The sequence below is a fragment of the Pipistrellus kuhlii genome, unplaced genomic scaffold (genome assembly GCF_014108245.1).
Source record: "Pipistrellus kuhlii isolate mPipKuh1 unplaced genomic scaffold, mPipKuh1.p scaffold_m20_p_36, whole genome shotgun sequence".
Lineage (NCBI taxonomy): Eukaryota > Metazoa > Chordata > Mammalia > Chiroptera > Vespertilionidae > Pipistrellus > Pipistrellus kuhlii.
Genome location: NW_023425536.1, coordinates 2,071,079 through 2,093,539, shown reverse-complemented (window position 1 = coordinate 2,093,539; position 22,461 = coordinate 2,071,079). Strand labels below are relative to the sequence as shown.

The 22,461-nt window shown below is 36.7% G+C and overlaps 1 long non-coding RNA gene across 1 annotated transcript; it reads right to left on the bottom strand.

The window, feature by feature from the left end:
* Positions 1–3,054: 3,054 nt before the first annotated feature.
* LOC118732208 lies at positions 3,055–21,198 on the bottom strand. Its single transcript, XR_004992088.1, has 3 exons — positions 21,188–21,198; positions 5,380–5,385; positions 3,055–3,149 (listed from the first exon to the last, which is right to left on the bottom strand). It is a non-coding gene; the product is annotated as an uncharacterized LOC118732208 (long non-coding RNA).
* Positions 21,199–22,461: the final 1,263 nt, after the last annotated feature.

The following is a 22,461-nucleotide window of genomic DNA, read 5'->3' as shown; positions in this document are numbered from 1 at the left end:
ACTCAGTATGTTATCAATTCCATGTTCTTATGTTCTGGATGGTAGGAATACAAGTTATTCTTGTTTAAATGTTTTAGTTATTGATGTGAGAGAGAGAATGGGACAGTGGTTGGGAGGAAGGGATGAAGGGGGAGGAAGAAGGGGAGGGAGAGATTTATTGTCTCACTTTATACATTTATTGGCTGATTCTTGTATGTACCTGACAGTGGATTGAACCTGCAGCCTTGGCCACATCAGGGTGATGCTCTAACTAACTGAGTAACCCAGCCAGGGTGAACACAAATGATTAAAGTTGTAGAGCTCCAGAGATAGGTCACTCTCTCCACTCCAATAACATTGAGTAGTTTCTTCACACACAGGTACTGCTTAGTACTCAGCTGTAGGATCAAGGGAGCCATCCTCAGGTATCTGGAGCTCCTCCCCCAGTTTTCCCTTTAACCAGGCAGTCCTCTCCTCTCCAGTAGTCCTCCCCCCCTGAGATCTTTAGCTGCTTTGGCTCCCTGAAATCTTAACACAATTATCTCAACTCAGCCAGGCTTCTGCCTGGGTTTCCCCTTCCTGTGCTGTATCCTGGAAACTGTTCAGTGAGTGAGCGCTGCTGATTGCAGGGCTTGCCTTGTTTCTCTTTCTCTTTCTTTTCTTTTCTTTTATTTTATTTTTTAAAATATATTTTATTGATTTTGTACAGAGAGGAAGGAAGAGAGATAGAGAGTTAGAAACATCGATGAGAGAGAGTCATCGATCAGCTGCCTCTTGCACACCCCCTACTGGGGATATGCCCGCAACCAACGTACATGCCTTTGACCGGAATCGAACCCAGGACCTTTCAGTCCCCAAGCCGACGCTCTATCCATTGAGCCAAACCGGTTTCGGCTCTTTCTTTTATTTTGATTTTGTTTTATTGCTTACATATGAACTGCACAATAGATTTTTACATTTCAAAAAAAACTCACTTTATTACATTTATGACATTGCAATGAATAAGGCAAATAAGTTCCATTTTCAAACAGAAAGAATAGAAGGAATATTTGAGGAGGGAAGTTCACTGCTGGTGAAAGTGTGGCATTCCTGAAAATGAGAATGGGTTCAGAAGTATTAAAGGGTATGTGTGAGCACATGTGTGTGCATGCATTTGTGCGTGCAACAATGTGTGTATGTGCATGTTAGGCTAATTCTTAATTACAACAAAACTCTGAGCATTCAGAGACCACACAGTATATAGAAGGAACATTTACATGTTAACTATTCACTGTCAAGAAAATATGACATAAGCACCTGTCTACAGCAAAAAGAAAATGATGAACAGTTTATAAGAATTTTCAGTATCTACAAATATATGGCAGTGCAGTGCCTTCAACAAATCCTGCGCTCTCCACCGCAGGCGTGGCTACCAGGCAGCATGCTCCTCCACGCCCTGCAGGACCTCCTGGAAGGCACAGGCCAAAGGGCAGGCCTGCTTCTTGGGAATCATTGTTAACAAGACAAGCCCAATAACCAAGGGTCCACAGGAGTCTACTGTGCTTTAAAAACCAACAAAAATCCCCCACAGAACCCAACTCAACAGCTTACACACAGACCAGGAGAGAGGTGAAAACCATGAACCAAAGTGGTTGTCCTGCGTGTGCACTGACCACACAGAGACCCGGGATCCTGGGGAGCAGGAGTGCAGCTGAGCACATCTTCCTTTCTCAGACTCTTATGTGACACGTTTCCATACAGAAGCACACAGAGTTCATCTGAAAAGTGACATCTGAATGAATGGGTATTGTTTTTGCATGTCCCCTACTCTGACTTTCAAATGCACTGTCAAAATTTACTATTCTTATTTAAAAATACAGAAAAAGAAAAAGAAAAATTAAAAAAGACAAATTTTGGCTTATTAAATGGCGCTGCATTTTAGCTGATCAAGAGGCAAATACAGCAACAGCTTCAATAAGATCATGACCCCCAGGGTGACCGCACTGTTACACAGAAAACAAGGGTTTCTTCATGGGCATGAACTAAAGTGTCCAGGACATGTGAGTGTCATTTTATAGATTTAAATGACTACAACCTTTTGCAAGGTGTTTCAAGATGCCATACTTTGGTTTATATACTGAAAAAAATTTCGAACATGAAGTGTCTACTCTGTTTCTTAAACATTTACACAACTTCTTAAGTAGCATTTTTGCTTTAGTTTTTGGCTATCTGCAAAAGCAAAAATGTGAATATATTCAAGTCCTGGGGCTGCTGAATGCTCTGGCTTTTATCCCTGTGTTTCAAATGTTGCAACAGGCATCCCTTCATTCTTTTACTGTGATTGTGAGATAGATTTTCTTCCACTTGTTAATGGTAGTGACATATCCTATATAATAAAAGGGTAATGTGCACATAGACCAAATGGCAGAACGACTGGTTGCTTTGACATGCACTGACCACCAGGGGGAAGATGCTCAATGTGGAAGCTGCCCCCTGGTGGTCAGTGCGCCCCCACAGTGGGAGTGCCACTCAGCCAGAATCTGTGTTGATGGCTGATAAGCGCAGTGGTGGTGGCAGGAGCTTCTCCTGTCTCCATAGCAGCACTAAGGATGTCTGTCTGTTGGGCCTAAGCAGTCAGTTGGACATCCCCTGAGGGCTCTTGGACTGTGAAAGGATACAGGCCAGGCTGAGGGAACCCCCTCTCTGAGTGCATGAATGTCATGTACCAGGTTTCTAGTGTTGAATAATATTCCTAGACTATGACCCTAAAATCAATCACTGTATTTTAAAGTCTCCGTTCCTTGTAATACTGTATTTTCTGCTGAGAGTTTGAACATTCTACTTGAGAAGCTTAGAGCTTGGTCTCGGGATACTGAACTGTGCAATATTTTTTACATCATAAGATGTATTAGTTTACAGATAATGCTTTGAAATTATATTATAGTAGTATTTTGCTGTGGCTTGATTACTTATATATAATAATTATACGTATATAATAGAAATACATTTAAAACAGCTACTAGTTTGCCTGCGAAGAATGTGTATTTTGATTTTTATTAAGAGCACATTAATTTGAATTCTTATGTTGTTCATTATTTTTAATGCTCATAGTCAGAAAATTCCTAAAACATACTTTTAATTTTCAGGATTTGAACTATAGCTTGTATTCATTTGTGTTTAGGGTTTGTTATCTATCTACCTACCTGTCTATCTACCTATCTATCTATAAAAGGCTAATATGCAAAGTATCCCCTCAGGAGTTTGACTGGGAGTTCAATCGCTCACTATAACGTGTGCTGACCATCAGAGGGTGGTACGAATAAAGGGAGGCCTGAGCTGGCAGCCAGAAGTCAGGGAAGGAAGGCCCCAGTCTGTAGCTGGAAGGCCCTGATTGGCCCTGATCACTGGCCAGGCCTAGGACCTTACCTGTGTATGAATTTTGTGCACTCGTCCTCTAGTATATTATATTGAAAGGATGCCTACAGTTGTAGTAATCAAGTATGCTAAGGATCTTCATTGTAAGCTTCTTTCAGTTTAAGCCATGAGTCGGAAAACTCATTAGTCAACAGAGCCAAATATCAACAGTACAACGATTGAAATTTCTTTTGAGAACCAAATTTTTTAAACTTAAACTTCTTCTAATGCCACTTCTTCAAAATAGACTCACTCAGGCCATGGTATTTTGTGGAAGAGCCACACTCAAGGGGCCAAAAAGCCACATGTGGCTCGGGAGCCGCAGTTTGTCAACCATGGGTTTAAGCCATCAGGAAGATATGTACTGACTCTATTCACCTGCTGACAGACCATAATGTCTTCTAAAAGCCACAGACATTTCAGTGATTCCATTTTCTCTTAGTCTAAAAATTTCCCTTAGTCTGATGTCAAAAAAGAATTGATTTATCATTGTTAGCAGTGGAAAAATCACTGCTGACAATGATAAATCAATTCTTTTTTTTAATATATATTTTATTGATTTTTTCCAGAGAGGAAGAGAGAGGGACAGAGAGTAAGAAACATCGATGAGAGAGAGTCATCAATCAGCTGCCTCTTGCACGCTCCCTACTAGGGAGTGTCCCCTCAACCAAGGTACATGCCCTTGACAGGAATCAAACCTGGGACCTTTCAGTCTGCAGGCCAATGCTCTATCCACTGAGCCAAACGGGTTTTGGTCCTTTTTTTTTTTTTTTTTTTTTTTTTTTTTTAATATATTTTATTGATATTTTACCGAGAGGAGGAAGGGAGATCTAGAAACGTCAATGAGAGAGAAACATCGACCAGCTGTCTCTTGCACACCCCCTATTGGGGATGTGCCCGCAACCAATGTACATGCCCTTGACCGGAATCAAACCTGGGACCTTTCAGTCCGCAGACCGATGCTCTACCACTGAGCCAAACCGGTTTCGGCAATCAATTCTTTATATATCTCCTTTTTGCTTTGTTATTCATCCAGTTTTTTTTAATAATTAAAATATTTTCAAAATATAAATCTAAAAGTGTTGTGAGTTTTTGAGACTTCAACTCACAGAATGTGAGAATATATTTGCAAATCATATATCTGAAAAGAAACTTATATCCAAAATGAATAAAAAAAACTCTATGACTTAGAATGTTTTTAGAATAATTAGTACATTTCTAGAGTTACCCTAAAAATCATAGAAAACTTGTCCATTATGCACATTCAGCTTTTAAACTTTTTTCCTTTTTATTGATTATATTAGAGTGACACTGGTTAACAAATTATACAGCTTTAGGGTGCACAATTCTACAACACATCATTTGTAATTTAAAAAGGTGCTGCAACAATTATTCTTCTGACTCTGGGCTTTATATACTGTATGCAAAATGATATGAGATGGTGTAGGCTTAAATATGCATTTTTGATACCCCAAATTAGATGAGTATTGAAGGTTCACTGCACAAAGTGCTTGCTCTTTAGAAGGGTAACATCGGATAATAGATGAGCAAATGCACAACTCACAAAGAGGTGGGAAAGACACGTCTGGATTCTAGAGTTTTATAACATGTGTGCTAGGGAGGTCCCTTAGCTCCTTTGAGTATAAATAATAACTATAAAATTATTGTGATTTGTACCTTGTCTGACTTACAAGCTGTTGTGGAAAGTGAATAAAACAGGGGCTATGAATTCAATTTATTAACAGAAGAATATGAAAACATATGTAATATATTCATTCAGGAAACTGAGCTTTCCAGAATCACATTTCACTTAAGTAGGATGATTTTTGTTTTCAGTAAGCTAAGAGCATTGGGGATAGGATGTTCTCTCATATAGTATTTTTGTTTGGGGATAGAACTTGATAAAAGTCCATTTCTTCCAGACTAGGTGGTTTACAAAAATTAAATATTCATATTTATACAAACATTAAATAGTGATATACTTGCCTATTTTAAACTTCCAATAACATTACCCTCACAGCTTTTGAAGAGGGCCTATTAACTAGTTTTGCTTTGGAGCCATTTGGAGCCAGGGATTAGCTGTGAGGAAAACCTGGACACATGCCTATATCCTGAGAAAGCAGCAGGAGTAAAAATATGGATTGGTGCCTTTCCCCAAAGACAAAGGTGTCAATCTGATAATGGTGGATAGAAAAAAAAAAATCAAAACTTTGCTTTCTTAGTTTGTTTTGGATTGTGTGGTATATAGCCCAACATATCTTGTTATGGAATGAGTATTTTTTTTCATGCTGAGTACTATGACTCAAATCTCATAAGGCAGATATATAATAACATGACATGCTTCTCAATATCTTTGATCCCATTTGATAAAAAACTCAATCTTCAATTTCCCACATTTCTAATAAAAATGCAGCTGCTTCTGCACCAGAGATTCAGAATTCTGAAAGATCAGGCAGCTGGGAAAAAGCTCTCTAGCAGACTCACTGCTATATCCGTGCTCTGAGAAAGAGAATGTTTGAAAGCAGCAGGGCTTACCTGGGTTACCTCAGTTCAATAACTTAGAAAAGTACTTAAGTAAGAACTAAGACTTTAGCTCGGGCTACATTTTGAAAAGGTATTTTTCTCCTTTAACATCTTCTTTGATTTAATATTTCTACTTACATTCTCAACTATGTTTGTAAATAGTATATACAGCTGGTTAAGAGTTCTGAGTTCTTGGTGTCAACAAACATCGTCCATAACTAGGCTCTGCCAACCATTAAGTTAGATATTTTAGACTAAGACTTGATTTCTAATGGTGGAAAATAAAAACAGCTACCTCAGAGAATTCATGAAATTGAAATCATGTTTGTAAAGTACTTAGTACAGTTTGATGCATGGTATGGATTGAAGTACATCGTTGATCAATGTCATACGTAATCATTATATAACTATGTAATTAATATTAATTTTAAAAATACAGTATTCTGGGATCAGTTGTGGGTGGCAATAGCAAAGACATTTTATGTATTGTTAGGTGTATGAAGGATTATAGTGAATCTTTTGGGCACTACTGATTGGATAGGGTGAATGAAGAAAATGATTTTTACCATTTGAGTCTTTATAGAGAATGTTGCACTATTAAAAAGATGGTGTCATTAGACAAGGATTTGTCCTAGTTTTTATAATGACCCACATATTCTTCACAATGTTTTCAGATTATTTCTAAGGTTTTCATCTAGACAAAAATTCTGGTCTATTTTGTTCAGGTATGATCCTCTATTCCTACTTTTCTTCGAGTTTTTATTGTATCAATTGATGATATGATTACTATGTGATTTTTGTCTCTCAGTTTTTTTAAGTGATATATCATGTTTATTGATTTGTGGATATTGTGCAAGCCTTGCATCCCAGGAATAACTCCCTCTTGGTCCTGGTGTATGATCTTTCTAATGTAATGCTGGATCTGATTTGTTATAATTTTGTTGAGGGTTTTAGCATCTATGTTCATAAGAGATATTGACCTGTATGACAAACCTACTACCAACATCATACTCAATGGGAAAAAACTAAAACCATTTCCCCTAAGAAAAGGAACAAGACAGGGATGCCCACTTTCACCACTCTAGTTTGACATAGTACTGGAAGTGCTAGCCATAGCGATCAGACAAGAAGAAATAAAAGGCATCCAAATTAGAAAAGAAGAAGTAAAATTGTCATTATTTGCAGATGATATGATATTGTGCATAGACCCAAGCCATTATGCTTAATTAATAGGCAATAAAATAGCAGACATTTGTCATAATGGTATCTTTACTGATACAGCTCCTAGGGCAATGGAAACTAAAGAGAAAATTAACAAATGGGACTACATCAAACTAAAAAGCTTCTGCACAGCACAAGAAACAATCAACAAAACAATGAGAAACCCACTGTATGGGAGCACATATTTGCCAATGTTATCTCTGATAAGGGTTTAATGTCCAAAATGTATAGGAAACTCATACAACTAAACAAAAGGAAGATAAACATCCAATAAAAAATTGACAAAGAACCTAAATAAATACTTTTTGAAAGAAGACATACAGAAGGCCAAAAGACACATGAAAACATGCTCAAAATCACTAAATCTAAACAACAATGAGGTGCTACCTCACATCTGTCAGAATGGCTATCATCAAGAAATCAACAAACAATAAGTGCTGGAGAGGATGTGGAGAAAAAGGAACCCTCTTGCACTGCTGGTGGGAATGCAGACTGGTGCAGCCACTGTGGAAAACAGAATGGCATTTCCTCAAAAAATTAAAAATGGAATTCCCATTTGACCTGGTAATCCCACTTCTAGGAATATATCCCAAGAAAACAGAAACATCAGTAAGAAAGGATATATACACCCCTATGTTCATAACAGCACAACTTACAATAGCTAAGATTTGGAAATAGCCTAAGTGCCCATCAGCAGACAAGTGGACTTAGAAAACTGTGGTACATCTACACAGCAGAATACCAAGCTGCTGTAAAGAAGAAGGAATTTTTACCATTTGCAACAGCATGGATGGAACTGGAGCGCATTATGCTAAGCAAAATAAGCCAGTCAGAGAAAGATAAAATATCACATGATCTCACTCATATGTGGGATTTAATGAACAATGTAAACTGAGGAACAAAAAGAGAACCAGAGTCATAGATGCATTAAACATACTGTCCAACCTATGAGGGAAGGTGGAGAGTAAGGGATTAAACGATCGACCAAAGGATTTGTATGCATGCAAAGGAGCATAACCAATGGGCACAGACAGGGGGTGGGGTGTACAGAAAGAGGTCAATGAGGGGAAAGAAGGAGACTTATGTAATACTTTAAACAATAAAGAATTTAAATTAAAAAAAAAATAGAGAGGAACTATAATAATAGCAAAAAAAATTCTGATCTACATTATAAAGAATAATTTTTCATTTTAGACAATATACTTAAATTGACACTTCGGTTTATTTGTTGTTGTTGTTGTTGATGTTTTAGTTGCAGTTGATAATACTGTCCTCTATTTTTCAGTTTTTAAATTATTGGAGAGCAATGAGTCAACATTTTCTTAAGGTAAAGAACCTAAAATTCAGGAAGCCATTTTTTATGATGTTTCTAACAAAAAAACAATTATTAAATTTATTCACAACCATTAAGAATTTTTGTGAATCCTGTTTGTGTATATGTGTATATACATATTTGACATATCACAAGTAGAATAACATGTAAATACTAGTGTAGTTTCATTGAAAATTAATTATTTTATTGGATTATTAGGTAACATGCTTAAATTAAAATTTTGATTTATTTTTATTTGTCTTATTTAGTTTTCTTTTTTCTGAAGTATTGTTTCATTTATTTTGGAACTTCCTAACTTAATTTAACTTAACTTCTATAAATCACATTTTTCACTATTTCATGTCTTATATCGGGATATATTTTGGGAACTTTGCTGTATGTACTCTTTGGTTCATTTTGAGATGAAGCAGGAAATTATGACATTTTTCCAAAAATGAAAATAGGCTGTTTATTAAGAGATGTCCAAATAACTCAAAATTCATATGTGTTAGCTATATATAATAATATATTGAATATACATTGTAAATCTTAAAATTAATAAAAACTGCTGGTCATAAAAGCTTAAAAACAAAATGTTTTAAGTTTGTTTTCCAAGTGTCCCAAAACATTAGTTATGGATTAAACAATATCTGTTTTAAAAGATTGTAACATAACCCAGCCTTAGCTCTCCATCCTCTGTAGAGTGTAAGAGGCTGATATCTTTCTCTCCAGTTCCATCCATACTGTTGCAAATGGTAAGAATTCCTTATTCTTTACAGCAGTGTAGTATTCTACGCCAAATATATATAACTTTTGGCTAACTTTCTTCATAAGCATTGCATTTTAACACATAAAAATATATTATATTTCCTCTGAAGACAGTATTTATTTTAAATATTTGTTTAAGTCTTTGAACACTAGAACTCCTTGAACATTTTGTACTGTCAGTAATTGTTAACTCTCTTAAACTTATTCTTTGCCTAAAATAAGAGAACAAGCAGCATCCATTTTTATGATTACATATTTCCTGTCATTCCCATCCCTAATTTCACAATAACAGAGTAAAATTCATTGGTAACATTTTACAAACTGTGGCTGGTTTTTTTTTGTCTGTTTTTGTTTGTGTTTTTTTCTTAAGAGAAACTGTATCTAAATCCCAATTATACACATTGTTCTAGCAACAAAATGTCATGGAGTTCATGAGCATCTGAATTAGATACAGTACACATCAAACTATCACACAGAAAGTACGTTAGAGATATTCCTACACAAAGGCCAAGTTTGTGACTACATAATTGTCTGGTGGTTACGTAGAAAATTTTCAAGTGTTTAGGAAATTGCAATGAGAAAGGAGATAGGGCTCCTGGCGGCAGACAGAGATGAGTGGCCCTCCCATACCCTAGCTGTATTTTAGGGTAGTTTGTTCTTTGAGACTTAAAATTGTGGAGTGGGACTCAGGGAAGTGAAGTAGAGTACACTCACAGCCAGGTGGCATCTGTCCTGAGCTGTATCTCCCTCCACTCCAATCTGAATACTAGTTATACTTTGCTTTTTGTAGTGTGGGATCCATCCCGCCATTATTGCAGCAGTTACCAAAAAAGGGAAACCTCACTAGTTTCTGTGTTCCTATGATTTCTCCAAGATCTATTTTTGAAGCATTTTTATATATTTTTATTTTAAATATATTTTTTATTATTGGTAGTATTACAAATATCTCCCATTTCCTCCCCCTCCTCCCAGCCCCTACCTACTCCTCCACCCAGGTCTTCACTACCCAATTGTCTATGTTCATGGGTTACTTTTAACTTTGTTCTTACATTAAATATATTTTTGGACAATTTCATTCATTTTAAATTCTTCAAATATATTTCCCCCTCCAATATCTCTTCTTAACGCCATAAAAATATAGCCAAGACCAGATTGTCTGTCTCTAATAGGGTCTTCCATAGGCACTAAAAATACAATACTGAATACATTTAAATGTGCAGTTTTTACATCAATCCTATCACAATAAAGCTATTAAAAAGTCTAAAATAGCATCAATAAGGTTAATAATATGAGTATATAGCAAGCTGTAAGTCATAGTAAAAATAAGTCTTCAAAAGAGAACTGGCGAAGGTTAGAGTAGAAATGGTTGCATTTGCTATGTGAGTAAGTATTGCCTTCATGAGAACAGCTGTTGGTCACTCACAGTTTTTATGTGAAGTTTATAGTCAGACAGATTTTTCAGAGAAGTCAGCTGAGCCACATCATAGAAAACGAGTTACATGACAGGATAGCTTTTACCAAACTACCCAGTCGGAAATCTGTTCCAATTCACATGTGAAATGCTTGAGTCTGCACCAAGTCACAGGCCACTGAGACAAAAAGAGGATATGCTGAGAAATATTTAGGAGACATACTTTACAGGACTTGGGATTTCATTGCATTTCTGGAATATGTGAGGAGTCTAGAAAAATAGTGAATATTTATAAATATAGTATTTATCGTTTCCCCAGAAAGGACCATGTGACAGCTTAGTTCCATACATAGCAGCCAATTGTCATAATGATCTTCCAAAACCAGTCTTATTACTATATTATAGTTGATGGGACAGAGACTCAATGAGGTTCATAGCTATCCATGCATACACACGACTGGTAAATGCTAGAACCTGTTAGATATCATAGCCCATACAATGTCCACTAAATATGAATCTTTCTGTCTAATTGGGGGCTAATGGAACAGGCAAATGGAGAGACATTTCATTAGATTATGGAATACATCAAGAGGTACAAATTCTCATAGGAAATATGGTTGGTTAACATTTGGACATTCTCCATTTCAGTTGCTTTTGGGAAATAAAAATAAAGAACTGGAGTATTTGTTAAAAATGTGCGATTACTGAAATTCTCTGAGGATAAGTCATTGGTCAAAAGTCATTCAGAAAGTGGAAGGGTCAGAATTTAATTTTGATCTGACTCCAGGTCCTTATTTGTTGCTTTGTTCTTTTCCCCACTCATCAGCTTAGTCATTAATCTTCCTAGGGACATGCTTTTCCTTACCCCTGATCCAGCCAGATAATTACTTTTTCTATTCTCAGTAATTTGTACAACCTTCTACTAAAGCTTTATTCTCATTATAGCCATTTTTTAATGGTGTTTTTTTTTTTTTTTCTAAATAGTTTGGAAATGTCTAGAATTTTGGAGCAGTAATATTTATTTCAACATATACACTGTGCACTTCCAGTATCTCTTTAAATAATACACTGATGAAAGAGTTGAAAATATAAAGTGGTCAATGACCAGGAAAGTGAGCTATTTTATAGGATTCTTTTTAAAATAACACCATTATGCTTTACCGTTTAAAGGACAGGTTGAACTATGTGAATTCACTGCACTGCCCTCGTGTATGTAAGCTTTGCCCTGCAGAGAAAAAAATATGTCTTCAGAAGGCTGTGCTGAAGTTCAGCCTCTGCCATTCAGCATCACAGCAGGAATATCACAGCCCATCACTTTTAAAAGTTAATGTACCATCCTTCACAGGATCCTCTCTCAACTAATATTGCCAAAGGTTAAATGACATTAATAGAGAAGTTCATGACTGCATAATGCAGTTTATAATCCTGGGGACATACTTTCACAGCAACAACCATCCTTCCCCAGTTCTCCTTGTCTTTTAGATATAAAAATTGCTCTTGTGGAAAATTGTCATTCCCACATGCACAGTTCTTGGTGATGGGGCTACATGGGGCACAGAATAGCTAAAACCTGAGTAAAGATAAAAAAAGTAGTTAAAGCAATTCAATCTAAGGACAGCACAATTCTAATAATGGGCTTTCTCATGTCCTGTCTTCTCTACAAAACAGAGAGCATAAAGGTTGTTTGATTTTTCTCTGTGTTTCTGTGGGTGCATTCTGAGTTTGTCATGCTTATGTTTGTGGGGCTATGTCTTACTGTTTTCTAGTTTATCATATTACATTTTACCAATGATAGCAGATATTGAGAATTTCCTAACTGACCCAGGGCCCTTGGTACCTACCCCGTGTCTTCATTGATACCTACATTTTAGAGAGAAATATATGAGGTACTTAAGCTTCCTTAAATTTATTATTCATTGTTTAAGTTCTCATGTACTTGATACTGTTTTGAACTAAGCCAGATATATTAAGTTTTCAAGAAAACTTTGTACTAGTAGCTCTGCTTACAAATCCTAGATTATAGTCAGGAATAAAGAACTATTTGGGATTCCATGTCTCTGGATGTTACTTGGCCTTGCAGTGAGGAGCATATTTTATTAACAAATGTTCTATTCATTAGTTTAATAGCTGATAAGAAAACAGAACCTTCTGCTCCATAAATTATTTGTTCTTCTCCTAATAGCAGCACACTCCAGATTAGCAGCTCTAGTTAGCATCATATATATGGCTAATATGCTAAGTGTCCATTCGACTATGACACACACTGACCACCAAGGGGCAGATGTTCAAAGTAGGAGCTGCTGAGCTGCAGTGACTTGGCAGTGGCAGTTCTCTGGTGATGCACCCTAAAACCAGAGAGGAGGGAGCCTGATTCCTTATGGGGCTGCACCATTCCACCTTCGGCCACGGGTTATGTTGTTACTGGGGCCCTGTTGGCTCCGAACCGAGTTTACTGTGCCCTTGCATTTGCATTCCACACCCTGTATGACAGCAACTTTGCAGAATGTCCTCTTCCATTCTGGGATGCCTCAGGGGATATTGGACAGCCAGTTTAGGCCTGATCCCTACAGGCCATGCCGAAGGACCCCATCTGTCAGAGGGACCCCCACTCACTCTGCAGATGCTAGGGAGAGACTGTGAGAGGTTGGCTCCAGGGCATGTTTGACCCATCTTGCCCAGTCCCGTCCCACTGACCACCTTCTAATTAATTTCCTTTCTATGTGCACGAATCCATGGACTGGATCACTAGTTATAAATACATTAAAAATTTTAAAATACTATAGTATATGTCAAGTTGCAGTTAGAAATTCTCTCTAAAATATATCTTTTTATGTTTAGTTCAAAAATCATATTTTCTGCGCTGGTTGCTGTTGCTTAGTGGTTAAGGCATTGGCCTGAGCACCAAAGGGTCATGTAGTGAGTTCAAGTCTCAGTCAAGGGCTCATACTAGGTTGCAGGTTTGATCCCTGGGAAGCAACCAATTAATGTGTCTCTCTCACATCATTGTTTCTCTTCTCTTTCTCTTCCCCATCCTCCCTTTCTTCTACTCTCTCTAAAAAGCAATGTAAAAATATCCTCCGGTGAGGATTAACAAAAAAATAATAATAATAATAATAATAATTTCCAAATCAGATCATGAACGATGGTCATAAATTATAAACAAGTGAATGATATAAATTCAAATTAAGGTAGTATTTAAAAAGAAATAGTGGTCAAGCTGCTTACATATTCTAGAAATACTCAAATTATTTTAAGATAATCTTTTCTTATTTATTTATTTATTTATTTATTCATTCAGACTAAGCCTCGTGGAATTCTGTTATGTCAAGAGTATTAAAGGGGCCAAAACCAGTTTGGCTCAGTGGATAGAGTGTTGGCCTGCAGACTCAAGGGTCCCGGATTCGATTCCGGTCAAAGGCATGTACCTTGGTTGCGGGCACATCCCCAGTAGGGGGCGTGCAAGAGGCAGCTGATCGATGACTTTCTCTCATTGATGTTTCTAACTCTCTCTTTCCCTTCCTCTCGGTAAAAAATCAATAAAATATATTTAAAAAACGAGTATTAAAGGGAATGCTTACAAAAATGTTACTTGAAAATAGAGTTCTGTGCTCAATTACTTTAGAAAAATCTAGATCAAATACAGATTTGATCTAGATTTTTCTAAATATCCCATGGTGGGTTAATAGTATGTTCAAGATCCTTTGCTATCCTTCCCTTTAAGAGGTGGTGCTTATACCCCTTCTCATTAGTGTGGGCTTCTAATAAGTAGCATATGGCAAAAATGTGTAACTTTTTAGACTAAGCTATGTTTACCTTAAGCCAGTGGTCGCCAAACTCAGTCAACAGTACAGCAAAGTGTGGCTTGCAAGCAGCAGTTTGCCGACCACTGAATAGGGGATAGAAGAGGTAGATTTTCAATCAACTAGTTTTGGGCATCAGTTTTTTTGTTTTTGTTTTTTTATATATTTTATTGATTTCAGAGAGAAAGAAAGAGATAGAAATATCAATTATGAGAATCATTGATCAGATGCCTCCTGCACACCCTCTACTGGGGATCAAGCCTTCAACCTGGGCATGTACCCTGACCAAGAATAAAAAAAGGTGACCTTCTGGTTCATGGTTGACGCTCAACCACTGAACCACACTGGCTGAGCTGGACATCAGTTTTTTAAAGTTGAATAGAGGTGGCTGGAATTATTGGTATGTATGCTCTTTTAATCACTAAAATTATATAATTGTGCTCTATGATCTAAAAATTAAAAAATAATCTATTTAATGAATACTCAATGTCAGTTAATATAAATATTAAATTTTAAAATAATTTCAGATTTTGCCATGGAAAGAACCTACTAATTTTAGTCATAGTTTTAAATTACTGTTCAACGTTTACTAGCTACATCAGATGATTATATTGGCAAGTACAAAAACTTTTGTTGATATGTTTAGAATAACTATTATCTCAAATAACCAGAAATTCATAGGTAACTGTTATAGGGTGATTTAATACAATGACTCAACGATGCAAGAGTCTGATCAACTTCTATGTAATTCTCTTGATATGTCTCTTATGAGTGCTAGTTGGATACCTCAACTTTCAACATCATATCTTACACGAATAATTGCAAATCCTAGGAGATCTTTATAATGTGAAGTCATAGGGGCAAAGAAAAACAGGCCAAGTATCTTCTTTCTACCTCATCAATTTAGAATCTGTCATTTCCACATGCCTGATCAGAAGAACAGAATGACTGCCATTGGATTATAATTAATATTTACCCTCTAGCTCTTCCTTGGGACCATGAAACATATATTTTCTCAATTCTGCACAAAATTAGTTTTAATTTTTAAAGAAAAATTAGGTGACGGAATCTTTTAAGTTAGGCAACCAATATCTGCATGTATGTATGAAAAAATAAATTTGGACTTTTTACTAATGCAAACTGGCTTTCCCTTCAATTGTTCTAAAATCCCTAAAATTGATTCGACTGGAGATATTAGGGCATAACAAACTATATGGTAATTTTCTGAATATATTTCCTTAATTTTCAATTCCTACTCTTTGAATAATATCTCCCTTAAAAATCCCTGAAAGACAAGTTTATCTACATATCAAATTCTATTCAAATCCTTTATTTTGTTTTGCAACAATTGTGACATGAAAGCACAGGTCACAATTGCTGCCGCAGTCCATGTGAGCATAGTTTTATTATCATCTGTGAGGACAGGTGGTTTGAAAGCAGGCTGACATTTCTGTACCCAGAAGAATGCTCAGTAAATGCTCCATCATGTGCTGAGTGGAACATGAGCTGAGCAGAGAGTGCTGCCAACCTCAGAAAGTGGCTGCTGTTGCTATTAGAAACACCATTATGAATTCCTGCCTTGAATAATAGAATTGCTATTTCAAATCTAGTACAGCTAATGAGAAGCACTGCATACATGGTATATATTTAATTCAGGGAAGAAAAAAGTTGTGACCTTAAATCTTAAGGGATTTGGTGAAGGATTGCGGGAGTTACAATGTGAGATTATTGTCACTTTGCCAGGCATTTGATGGCTATCTTACTGTTGAGGAATGAGGAGATGACCTTTAATCTAACTGTTTCTATTTTTCTTAGATACACTTACATAGCAAAACCTAGAAGTAGTATTTGAACTCAATAATTTAAGGACATAGATATAATTGATTTAGGCGAATTAAGTCCATACCATGCAATGAACTAAATATGACTTAGCAAGATATCTCAAGAACATATAAATATATATCCAATTAAATGTATTTAGGAAGCAATAAGTGTTTAAGTTGGTTTTGCTCTATCAAGTCTTTTTTTGAATATGATTCTTTTAAATGCAGAAACATGAATGACTATGAGATTATATTTTCAAATGTATAGAACAATATGAAAAGAAAAGGCCTTTTTGTGGTCAGAACTCTTTTCCTATTTGTTTCAGAGAAATTCCCAATTAAAAGGTATCTTTAGGCTTATTCGTAAGAGACATATCCAATATTATTTAAGACAGCATTGCTCAAACTCACTTGAAAAATCAATACTTTATGTACAAATCGACTTTAACTTCCCAAAAGAACCATTTATATTCCCATTCTCTCCAATGAGACCATCAGATTTTTTGTATGAAAAATTATCAGTGATCTTCAGGTTACTGAATTTCATGGATATTTCTCAAGTAAAATCCTCTATGACACCTCAGCCTTATTTGATAACGTCACTCTTTTGTCCACGGGGAGAAAAAAAAAAAAATCCTTCACTTGGCTTCGGGGACCTATTCTCCTGGTTTTCTTCTTACTCCCTGGTAGCTCCTTCTCAGTCTTCTTTGCAGGTTTCATTTTATCTGATACCTTAAAATTGGAATGCCTGGCCCTCAGTTGTTGCTCACTTTGTCATTCTATATAATAAAAGGCTAATAGACAAAATGGCAGAATGACTGGTCACTATGATGCACACTGACCACCAGGGGGCAGATATTCAATGCAGGAGCTGCCCCCTGGTGGTCAGTGAGCTCTCACAGGAGGAGAACAGCTGAACCAGAAGCCCTGAGCCGGGCTCATGGCAGTAGTGGGAGCCTCTCCTGCCTCTGAGTCAGTCGGACATCACCCAAGGGCTCCCAGACTACAAGAGAGCACAGACTTGGCTGAGGGACCGCCCCCCCCCCCCCCACTAATGGCCCTCCCCCCTGAGTGCAATAATTTCATGCACTAGGCCTCTAGTTTATTTATAATCATCAAACATTCCATTTATCTGTTGATTTTGATAGAATTTATCTCTAGTCTGAAATCAAGAGAGTTTGTTGAACTGTCTTCTCTTTTGTGCCTAATTGATATTTCTAACTCAACATATTTAGTTGAAATAATCTTGCCCCCATAAACCTGCTGTACCTGCAGATTTCTGAGGAAGTCATTGGAACATCACTATCTTGATGTGTAAATTGAGGAATGCAAACACATCAGTAGTTTAAACTCTGTTTAACAAACTCGTAACTGATATAATGAATCTCCTTAGCTCCCAAGAAAGGTGAAGTGCTTGGTAGAACAGGTTGAAAGGGTTAGCTTCCCCTGCCCCTGACTTCATCTAGACCACATGTGTCAAACACAAGGCCCGCGGGCCAAATCCGTCCCGCCAGGCCTTGCAATGTGGCCTGCACCGCGCTGTCATCACTGCACTCCGCTGCGTTTCCATCACAATGACAGTTTATGACTGTTCAGTAAACCATTCGGCCCGCGATTTAGGCTGGATTTTAGATTTTGGCCCCTTCTCTGATTGAGTTTGACACCCCTAATCTAGATAGAGTTTGCTCTTCTAGCTACGTTAGATCACCTTTGAAATTTTCTTTTAAGGAAGCTGCTAGAATCTAAAGTTTGGACTACAATGGTTGTATAAAACATAACATACCTTGCTACTTAAATATTTTTCAATGATTTGATTTACCAAGAGCCCACAATGTTCAGCAAATAACACTTAAACGATGTAGGGAAAATATAGGTGTCGGAGTGAATTTCTTCAGGTAAGGAAATTCAAACCTAAAAAGTACAGCATTGAATTATAGTTTCACTGAATGGTACAGGAAGAAGGAGACCATCATTCACTGCCTCCAAGAAAAGCTGTGCTCTTTTGTTTTGGCAATCAGTCTTTTCCTAGGGAGAAAGGAAAGGCCAAGAGCTAGCTAATGTTATAGAATTTAAGGAAGTGGAACCACTCAAGGAATGGCAGACTTTGAGAAGTGAGAGTGTTTAGGGATTGGTTGAACTTCAGCTGTGAAAGCGTATTATCAAGTGGAGATTTTTTTTTTCTGATTGACTGATGTTTAGAAGCCTGGACAGTGAAAATAGAAAATAGAAAATAAAAATAAAAAGGCTGTTGCTGCTTGGCTGATTTGAAGAAGTATGCTACCTAAGAAAGCTGTCATTGATCAGATATTATGGGCTTCTACTGAATCCAGTGGTTACTTACTGTGATGTCAAAAACAGCAGTCTTTTCCTAGGAAGACAGGAACTTATTATTCTTGAGAGAAATAGAAAACATGTTTTCTTCCATGTTCAGTCATGTGCCCAAGTCATGTTTTCTCACACTTTCTCCTTTTATTAAAACTAATATCCCCTCCCCAGCCTGGACAGTGTTGCTCAGTGGTTTGGTGCCCACCCATGAACCAAGAGGTCACCAATTCGATTACAGGTCAGGGCACATGCCCAGGTGGCAGGCTCAGCCCCTTGTGGGGATGTGCAGGAGAGAGCCGAACGGTGTTTCTCTCTCATAGATGTTTCTACCTTTCTATCCCTTTCTCTCTTTCTAAAATCAATAAAGACAAAAAACAAAACAAAACAAAAAACTACCTTCCCCCCCCAACAATCTATTATAATAGAATTCTGACCAAAAGTAAAAGTGCATTTAGTGAATGGTGTGAATTAAGGAGTTAACATGGTGCTGGTTCAGATTACTTGTATTCTTCACACATGGGAGATAGATAAGAAGGGAAAAGCATAGGTCTTGCCAATAAGAATGATGCTATTTTCAAAAGAATAAGCAATTTGCAAACATGACATAGCTTTGGTAATTGCCATATTATAAAGCTTTGGGTGTGAGTATTTGAAATGTTCAAAAAGACTGGAATCTTGTTCTAGATGTTATACGCAGAATTTTAACAATGGACAAACATTAAATTGGCAAATATAAGAATTATGTTGCATTGCCCTAGCTAGTTTGGCTCAGTGGACAGAGCATCAGCCTTTGGACTGAAGGGTACTGGGTTTGATTCCAGGCAAGGGCACATGCTGGGGCTGCAGGATCAATCCCCAGTAGGGGACATGCAGGAGGCAGCCAGTCAATTATTATCTTTCATCATTGATGTTTCTGTCGCTTTCTCCCTCTCTGAATCAATAAAAAATATTTTAAAAAAAGAATTACATTGCATTAACCTCAAAATGGCTTTACAGCACTGATAAAAATGTAAACAAGTATAGAATCTATTTGTAATTCATTAGGAAGTGGAGATATCTTTAGAGAACATATTTATATTTAATTCATCATGTAGAGCCACTTTATGGAATGTTATTGATTACACTTTTGATCCCTATGTAGATTGTGTAGGCCTAATTTATTTATCTACAAATTTTTAGTATATATTTTTTGTAATAAAGTAGATATTTTCCCTTCAAGTCCAATCTACTAGAAATACTCTCAGGCTATGTTATTTTTCATTTGTTTTGTTATAGTGTTTTTAAAAACATTCTTCTTTATTTGTATGATCAAATGACTTGTTATAATTTTGGCACTTCAAAAGATATGCCAGGATACATATAAATGTACATGTACACATATATACAAATACATATGTATTTATACACACACATATATGTATTTGTATATATGAGTATATTTATATACATATATACAACATTTTATAGATATATATGAAGAAAAAATTGCTTAGAAAACATAGGTGTTAGTAATTATATATTATTTAGTACACTTTACCAGTTTGGTACATCTTAAATATTACACCAAATCTTAACTGTAACATTATTTATTCATTTTCTAATGAATTTGAACTTTGTTTTGTATTTTATGTTATGCGTTGATCATATATTTAAGATTCTATAATAATAATTCAGTTTTATTGTCTCCATTACAATTATAAGATTAACCTTATTATGTTTTCTTTACTGTAAAAATATAATTATAAATCAATGAAATAAACAAATAAATATTATATTAAACCACCTATAGTTTTCCACCTCTCCAATGGGTAACAGTTTAAAAGTTTAATAATAGTGTGCTAGAGAGGAAATACTAAGACCTTGCAGTTGATAGTATAAATTGGTTGAGTGCAATATAATTCATTCTGCACTAACAGCAGAAAATACTTTATGGTAGTTTACTGGCTATCTAACCAAACCACTGGAAATGTTGAGGGTAAAGGCTACTCATCATCAGAACAACAAGCAACACATGTCACAGAATCAGCCCAGGGAGCACATCACTGCTCAGGCCTCTGAGCACTAGATTCAGCTGCTGCAATATTAAGGACACTTATCATCTCCGCTGTAATTGTGACAGTGCTTCCAGACTTGACTGACATGATATTGCCCTATAGCCTGTTTTTTGCTATGATTCATTTCTTTTGTGTGTTCTGCATTTTTGCATCATTTACGTATTTCTGATTCAAAGCCTAGCATAGGTCACAAAGCCTCATTTAAGTCTCATGAAAAGCTCAAGAGTGAATATTTATTTCCTCAGAGGAAGTTCCGTTAAGATGCACCAGGCACTCTCATTTCCCTCCTTAGCAGATTTGCTTATCTGTGAGCAGCAGAGAGCAGTCAGACCAAGAGGATACTAGAAGCCTCATGCTTTTAGTAGTATTGGAAGGCTCGAATGCACACAGACGTTCAGAGGCAGGAAAATCTGAAGAAACAAGACTAACAGAGGATAGCTTATTATTCCATACCACTTCTCCTCTTAAGGCAGTTTTATATTTTTATCTATATGGAAGAAAAGACCAAGAAAGCAAATAAGAGCTGAAGCTGAGTCTGAAAACTACAAGAATCTTTGGTTTTCTTACAGTATTTAGACTTTAAAAGGTGGAGGTCAGGACATGACCAGTCTGAATAACTCTAGTTGATCCCCCTATTTTTTTTTTTTTGTATGCAGTAACTCTCATTACATCAAAAACTATAAAACATATCTATCGATAAATATAATACGGAATTATCTAAAATAAATAAATAAATAAATAAATAAGATCAAGATTTGGATTTACTAAAAACATTAAAACAACTGTAACTAGCTATTCCTAACAAGATGAAAATTTTCATGAGAGAATTCAGAAGAAATCATATATGGGATAATCCAGAAATAAGAAAATAAAATACAGAAATTGCCAACTCAATAAATGGTTTTTACTGATGACTGGATAAACACACACATACATACACACACACAAAAGATAATCAGGAAACTATAATATAGGGAAGTAAAAGCTGAACAGAAAATTGATGAAAAATGGAGAAAATAACATGAGAAAAATTTGGGACAAAAATTAATGTGTTGGTTATCCTAAATAAAGTACTTAAGAGATACTTCTAATACTGGAATGAGGCAGGGTGAAGGGAAGAATGATATCAGTGATTCAAGAGTAGCTTCAAACATTTAATATAATGAGTACAAAGGATATCACACCTAGGAAAATCATTGTAAATTAGAGGCTGGGTGCACAAAATTTGTACACAGGGATCAGGACTAAACACAAAATTTGTACACAGGGATTGGGCCTAAACAGGCAGTCTGATATCCCTCTCACATTCCAGGACTGCTGACTCCCAACTGTTCACCTGCCTGCCTGATTACCCCTAACCGCTTCTGCCTATGGCCTGATCACCCCTTAACCACTTACCTACCAGCCTGATCAACTCCTAACTGCTCCCTAGCTGGCCCAGTTGCCCCTAACTGCCCTCCCCTGCTGGCCTGGTCTCCCCTAATTGTCCTCCTCTGCAGGCTTGGTTGCCCCCAACTGACCTTCCCTGCAGACCTGGTCACCCCCAACTGCCCTCTCCTACTGGCCTGGTCATCCCTAACTGCCCTCCCTTGCCAGCCTGGTCACCCCTAACTGCCCTCCCCTACTGGTCTGCCCCCCCCCCAATACCCTCCCCTACAGGCCTGGTTACCTCCAACTGCCCTCCCCTGCCTGCCATCTTGTGGTGGCCCTTGTGGTGGCCATCTTGTGTCTACATGGGGCGGCCATCTTGTGTGTTGGAGTGACAGTCAATTTGCATATTACCTCTTTATTATATAGGATTGCTGAGAAGATCTGAAAAGCAACCAGAGAAAAGGCAACTTTACCTTCAAAT